Source organism: Aulostomus chinensis, chromosome 13 (genome assembly GCF_037954235.1).
Source record: "Aulostomus chinensis isolate RoL2024-O1b breed Wild chromosome 13, RoL_Achi_v1.0, whole genome shotgun sequence".
Lineage (NCBI taxonomy): Eukaryota > Metazoa > Chordata > Actinopteri > Syngnathiformes > Aulostomidae > Aulostomus > Aulostomus chinensis.
Genome location: NC_141332.1, coordinates 13,878,634 through 13,886,900, shown reverse-complemented (window position 1 = coordinate 13,886,900; position 8,267 = coordinate 13,878,634).

Below are 8,267 nucleotides of genomic sequence, written 5' to 3'. Positions count from 1 at the left end.
ATTTTCATTTGCTCCTGTCCTTCATTCCAGTAAACAAGTTGCTTCCTTATCATCCTTGAATATTTCATGGACTCTGGAACATTTGTCAGTTAAGTAGCCCAGATGCAAGCTTACTCATAGAAATACAATACAATAGAGATGCTTTGGAATGATTTCAGTATCTGCTACACGCCAACAAGTTCACTGTTTAACCAGTTTTGATCTTGCCAAGTCACATTTACAGTGACTAGGAAAGCCGTTGGAGATGATTGGAATGTATCGTCTCCACACTCTTTAAACACGTAAGGACTTCTAGTATATCAATAAAACAGGTGTATAATCTCTGGGTGTGACCTTTCAGCCTTATCACTTTAATGCTACTCCTTCCAGTTAAAGTCCTACCAAAGATCATATCCAAGGTGGCTTTTAAACCAGTATGACTGAAAATGATTGACATTCACTGGTTTATGAATTTATTGCCCCAATATGTGCAGAAGGGTACAGGGTTTATATTCATGTAAAATCTGGGGGTTAATTATCTATGTCTGAGCAAGATAGCGTATAAAAACATACAGGAGATGTTTGCAAAGAGAAGATACAGCATCAAAGACATCATTTATCTCAGCCTCTGTCTGTATTTCTGTTGAATGGCGACCAAAACACAAAACTCATAAAGCTGGCTGAAGGTTAAATTAATGAACGTGCATAGGGAGGAAACCCGGTGAAACAAAAGAATGGCAGTAAACCAGAAGCAGAAAGCAATGAATAGGTGCTGGTGGATTCTTTCTAACCACACGATGTCCACGTCTTTGCTTGAGGAATGTTTGAGTGTCTGGCCAAGTCACACGCCTCACCTCGCTCTGTCCAAACCCCATCAACCCTAATATGATCACCATGAACGGGGATGAGACCTTTTATGAATTAAAAAGAAAAAGGAAAAAAAGTATTCCACCGCTGAGAGCGGGGAAGCATCGTCGGGCTGCAGTCAGACGAGACATAAACCTTCACGTGAGTGTAAAGGCAGAAGTTCTGGATATATTTTCCTGCTGTGTATGTAAACCCTTTTAATCCATGTGAACATCCTACTTGTACGTTGACCTGGTCAGGTGTACCGTGGATGTGCGTGAGCAAGAAACAATGACAGGAGCCAACGAGTTGAATTCCTCACCTGGCTTAAGGGATTAATAAATATAATCACGTTTCAACCATGACTTTGTTATCCAGTGAGATCCATCCCATAGATCAAAGGTTCCCTAATTGCCATGGTGATATCAAACGATGGGCAGACAGAAAAGCCTCACTTTTATCTCTAAAGCCTGCAACCTTTCACCTACTTTGCCTAATTTGTTTGAATGGATATGCTATTTAATTTGAGAGCTACATTGTTGATTATTAGACTTGTACATGATCTTTAAAAAAAAAAGAAAAAAAAAAAAGCCCTGTTACTGGTCACGGCAATCACGGAAATATTTGCAGGGAAACACCCTTAACTGGTATGAAGGTGAGCTTGATAGGATGACACACTTACCTCAGAACAAATAAACTGACTGGGAATTCTACAAGAGACATATTTTAATTACATGAGATTAAAGTGCTGAGCATAGAGCCATCGAGGGAAGGCAGGATACTGTTTTCATAGGTCTGATACCGGTACTACAGCATTGAGTATCAGATGACACCAATACTAATCAATACACTCTTTTCCATCGAGTAAGCTGTTGATCATGCATCTGTATTGTTGCACTTTAAAAAAAAACATATGTAACAAATATTTTATTACATTCCCCACTTCCCAAAAGAAAGAAATAGATGTAACCTGACTGAGTTAACTGACACTTGACACATCTGTGTTACTCCACATGTAACCACAAATGTTTCTCAATGTTTACGTGAGCGTTCATGTGGGAATTTCATAATAGCAATCACAGATAATATTTACAACATCCAAACCAGACTGGATCGAGACATCCCTAAGAGATGAATGGGTGTGTATCGGTGGTAAGAGGTAGTCACCCCACCCTGGTCTTGAACCTGGTTCTATGGTCGACCAAATCAGGGTGGACCACACCTCTCCTTTGGAAGACCTCCACAACCCCTCCATTTGCACTTCTCCAATTCCCAGGCTGCACTACACAGTACTGCTTCACCCATCTCGGAGGTCCCTCACACAGGGGTCAACCTAACCTGGGAGTCCTTCATACGGCTCACACTCTTGGCACACCTCTGCTGAACTCACAGCAAGTCATCCCGGAGGTAAGGGTAGTCACCCGGTCTTGAACGTGGGTCTACGGGATACCAAACATGCTCACCATGATGCCCAAAAGTCAAGCTTGGTGGCATTGTTGTCAATTGTAACCATGGAGACGAGCATCTCTCATAGGATGGATGGATGTAGGACTTTCTGTACAACAGCAAGTCAGTATGTTGCTATGCAAAGTGTAATAATTGATTAATTTAGCTTATTAATTCCATCCGGTAAGGTTTGTACCTTTATCATGACCAGGGATAAACAGTAAACTAAATGGCTCCAACAATAAATTATCTGTTTTAATTATGTATTACTCAGTGGTGGATATATCCAACTACCCCACAACAATGGATTATTATTGGCGTGGCTGCCTGGTCTGAAACCGAAGGAATTGTACAGAGCCCATCTTGTCCTTACATGACATTCACTTCTCTGAAGCTGTCCTCTGAGCGCAGAGAGGAAGAGTATCCCCACCCATTCCTGATTCAACAGAAGTCCATCAAGATTCGTTATTTGCAGTTATGGAACAAACAAAAAGAAATTTAAAGGTTAACGGATGGGGAGATGGACTGAGACATTCATTCAGGTTTTACAACATCAGTAATGACATGATGTTGTCAGAATCAATGGCAGATACTTACAAGCTTTCAATTAGTTCTATTAGAAACACCACAGTTAGGATCATGTAATTTATGTAATTTACAAATATGTTCTTCTTCCTCACACAAAAAGTATAAGTACAGAATTACAGGTTTCACGAAGATTTTTTTTTTCTGTTGCTAGTTTTCGCCTTTAGCAGCTAGCTAATAATACGCAGCTTGCATTTTCTGAAGTCGGCAATCAGAAATAAATGATGCAGGTAGATCTAGACACCCAACAGTGAGCGCTGGAAAGGTCAATAACATTCTTTTGCATTAAGTCACATTTGGAATTCCATCCATCCATCCATCCATCCATTTTCTTCCACTTATCCTGTTAAGGGTCCTGGGGGGGGGGGGGGGCTGGAGCCTATCCCAGCAGCCTTCAGGTGAGAGGCAGGGTTCACCCTGGACAGGTCGCCAGTCCATCACAGGACCAACACATAGAGACAGACAACCATTCACACTCACACTCACACCTACGGTCAATTTAGAGTATCAATCAGCCTCGTCCCCTCTTGATGTCTTTGGACTGTGGGAGGAAGCTGGAGTACCAGAGAGAACCCACACAGGAACAGGGAGAACATGCAGACTCCACACAGAAAGATCCGTGCTGGAGCCGGGGCTCGAACCCGGAACCTTCTTGCTGTCAGGTGACAGTGCGAACCACTGCACCACCATCCTGCATTGGGAATTCATCCAAACAGTTAATCATCAAAGCACCTTTCGCTTTCAATTCATTCATTTCAATCCCCCCCCCCCCCCCCCCCCTTTAGGATGAGCATGCTGTGTGTGCTGGTTTTACTCGCTGTGTATTGGAAGCTTCCACATCAACGTTTGAGATCTGAGTGTGTCAGCCGGATGTGACTCCAGTGAGCTGAGCACCTCCAGCTGACTGTTCAGGCCTTGTTGTAGGGGATCTCCTCATCCACATCTGTTTCATGTTAGGGACTGGGGGGCCAGCACAGGAGGGCCCAACAACACGTCTCACTCTCTCAGTGGGGGATAACAGGAGAATGCCTGAGGAACACCACAGAGACACACTGCTCGGCGGCCAGGGGCAGGATGTTATAGGACTTAACATGCACTTATATAGGATTAACTTTTGTGCAAGAACAGTTTTTATTCAAAACTCTTTTATGAAATAGCAATGCAGCATTTTGCCTGCAGCAAACAGAAGTGCACAGCTGCAAAAACCAAAATCTTCTCAAGTATATATGCCTGACACTTAACAAGACTCATCCAAGTAGGTAAAAAGGGATTGTTTTTAAGACGATTTATTATTTCAAGACATCTCCACAAGTGTAAAACACCGTTGAAAATGTTCTGTTTGTTATAACAAGTACAATAATCTGCCAGTATCGTGAATGAAATTCACGGGAAGATTTCTTAAAAAATTATCGTATGACACACTTAGAAGTGATTCCACCTGATAGTAACTATAGTGAGATGTATCAGTGTATCTATTGATCTATTTTTAAGATTAAATAGTAGTAGCAGGATACCAGATAGTATTTTTGTTATTTGAAATTTGTATTTATTAAATGCACTTTGTGTATTTGTGAAGTGTTCAATCAGTTGCTGGTAAGACATAAGGATTTTCCTCAAGGGCTTTTTAGACTAACTGCAGCACGTAACTTTATTATTGCATAACATAAGCAGACTGACTGGATTGCTGCGTGACCTACATCTGTGGTAAAAGCACTAACGTTGTAACATTACCCCCAGGTGTAGGTAGTGGGCATCAGCTTTGCTCGGGTCCCTGTGTGACCACCCCTCCGCACGTCCCCCCACAACCTCCAGCCAGTTTGGTGAGTTCACCTCCGGGCCAGCTCACTGTGAATCAGTCCCAGATGTGGTTCTGGAGTCCGATGGCGTACAGCGTGTACACTCAGACACAGAGAACCCACCCAGCAGCAGACGTCAAAAGGGAGATATGCCTAATCCCTTGTTAAATTTTGTCACCAGCTGTTGATGTCATTATGTGTAGATAACCCCGGAAAGGCACCATTAGTCATGGCCGCCATTTCACAAACAACTTGTAGGTTTAAAGAATAAGAGACAGGACATACATATATATGACTTTGCAGCTAGAAAATAAAATACAGTCCCACTAGGTCTTGCAGATAGTATCATTCTTTATTGTACCTTCAGATGTGCCTTGAATTTTCTTCCAAGCAAAGCAGCTAACACCTGAATGGTAAATTACGTGTACAGTTTCCACCAAAGAGATCTTTGCCTTTAGAAGGGTTTTCATGCCATTTGTCATACATCTTGAAACATCCATTAATCACAATATGAATGAATGTCCTCGAGGGCTATTGAGGATTGTCCACACATTCCTAGTATCACCATGACATTACATACTTCTACCACTCCTACATGTGTCGGATGAAAGTTCACTCAATCCTCCTCAAAGCTGACCTTTATCCACATTTAACATATCAGATATTAGCACACATGATCACAAGAGAAGCACTGAAGAACACCAGACTGACGAGTGTGTCACACAGTTATGACAAATCCATATATGGCCCGTGGTTACTGCTTTGAGGCTCAAAAGGCATTTAGTCAGACCTGTTTTTCCTAAATATATAAATGAGGATGTGATGATGTGTTCGAATGCAAATGAGACTTTGTTTGTTTTAGCGCGTGGTTTCGCTGGTCGGGTGGTGCTTGCCATCACACATCTGTGAGTGAGCTGTTGTGGGACCAGCGGTACAGAGGCGGGGAGCAGATGAGGGGGCCTTTGCAACCACGTCATGTCGGACAGAGAGGGAGAGGGAGGTAGGGGGGGAAGAGAGAGAGAGAGCGAAAGAGAAAGAGAGAGAGAGAGAGACATCTGTACTATGTCATGACTGCCGGGCCACTCCACCCTTTGCTCCTATTTCTCTACTTCCCAGACACCCCCACCCATTGCCTCTCTTTGCTGCAGTGTGGTTTTAGATTCTGTGCCCAGCTGTTTATACACCATGTTGCACCGTAACAACACCAAATCATTCTCCACAGCTTCTCCCAGCTTCCCTCTATCTCTCGCTGCTAATGACAGTCCTCAGCTGTCTGTCTGTGCTTGCCAGCCTCATTTGATGCTCACCCTCACTCTCTAGCACCACCTGAAAACCAGACATGCACACCCCCAAAGCCTGTACTTAAACAAATGAGTTAGGAGCACCGTCTAATTTGTAAATAGGTGACAGTCAAATTTCAAAGAAGTGAAATGACATACAGCCTACTGTTGAGTTCATGCATAAGGCAAAATACGACCCTGTGTTAAATCTATAAATCTATGTCGTACACACACACACACAAACACATACACCCTCCCCACACATACACACACACACACACACACACACACACACACACACACACACACACACACACACACTAAATGCAGCATCAGACAAAAAGTGTGGCTTTAACAAGTCTGAAAACTTTGAGTTCATGCCTGAGCCTGGGGAGAAGGACTCTGTCCTGTACAGCCTCTCCCTGCTTGCTCATTGTCCAGAATGTTTGTTTTGACGCATGTAGCTATGGTAGGGGACATGATTGCAGTTACAATGACATAAAAGTCAAAGTTAATCAAATCTGTGTGTACATAGCAGATGACCGGACGGACTAACAATCACCATTTTATTATTATTCATATGAATGCTCTCTTCTCACCACTCCCTGAAAGGTGAAATTAATTTCCTGCAAGCGATTATTTAGCATGCTGGAAATTCAACTTATCTACGTCATGGCTACTTAATAAGTGCTTTAATAATGGCATGGAGGCTTTAGGTTCTGGGAAAATGAAGCAGTCAAACTCATAAACAGGACCAGTCATATCCACTTCTTTGAGTTTACTGCCATCTTCTGGCAAGTGACTGCAGATCTTTCTAAATTCAAATATTTATCTGAAGGCTTCAATAGATTAAAATACTCGCATAAAACAGAAGGAGTCTAGATTTAAGCTATTTGTGTTTCAAATAAAGGAATGTACACTTAAAAATATCTGCTCCATTTTGTTGATTTTACAGCAGAAGCTTCTTCATACGCTCAGTGGAAGATTCCACTTCATTTCTGCAGCACAAAAGTGCAGCACTTGAAAAACACATTAGGAAGGAATAGAAGGATCCGTATGAGCAGAAAGTGTGAAAGCAGCAGGCAAAACTGATTTTATGATCATACTGGCACGTGAGTGTCTTTTCATGAATGAGAAGCAGTATATTTTTGGATAAAATTACAAAGTTTCAAGTCTGTCTAAGCTTTGGGCCCAGTGGTCCAAATCTTATCAGACTGGATCACATCTTTAAATCGGCTTGTTAAAAGGGGGGGCAAAAATCACTTAAATGTGTCCTAGGTTTGGATCTTGAGTGTGTTACTCAAAATCTTTGAGTGGGAATAGGAAACATCTAATTACAAAAATCAAGATTAGGGTGAATTCAGGGTTTATTTCAGTATTAAAATTTTAAAGGTCATATGGAACATTTATGTCATGCAGTGAACATAAGTTTGTTCACAGTTAGCACATTTAAGTTGTTGCTCCTCATAGTTAACAGAAATTAAGAACCTTGAGACCTACGGGTTTCAAGCAGAGCTTCAATACCTGTTCTCTCCATGAAATCTGAACATTCGTTATCTTATCAGTGTTGAAAAAACAACTTGGTGCCCTAGGCAAGATTTTAGCTGGTGCCCCTCTTGCATCACAGTCCTTTTCATTGCCAATTTTCATACCCCCAAAGAAACTTAACAGCTTCATCTTTGAAATTTTATTGTATTTTAGATTGAAAATAACCCACACTATCGAAACAGTCAACAAGTGGCATAAAAATCTTTACAAATACAAGAGAAAATGCACAATGTACAAAATATAAGCCATAAAATAAACCTGATGCTGCTGCATTGACGGGTTATGGTGAAGTGGAGGGGACAGGAGCACTTGACCCTACTGAGGTGGAGAGGGTCTCTGCAGGGGTGAGGTTCAATTATTGCAAGTGTATCTGAAGAAGGAAGAGGAGTATGTGTGACCATTCAGTGTTAAAGCCTGATGATGAAAGAAAGAGGATTAAAAGATTAAAGATGAAATACAGTGAGATACAAATGGGAAAAAGATGGATTCTGTTTAATTGTGATTACATTGAATTCTAGATTAGCAATTAAACAGAGTCCTGAAAGCAGTAAACTGCAGCCTAATATTGCTTATATATTACGATATAGTTTATTAGCTTACGATACGGGCAAGATATGATATGCAGTATTAACACGAATGACATGAACTTTAACACTTAACATTCCCACTATAGACACACTTTAGACAGTAAAAATTGTAACACAACAAACCAAAGGCTTTCAAGTATTAATCATTCAGGGGATGGAAAAGGAAAAATATTTTCAGTTGACTATTACAGAGATAGTTG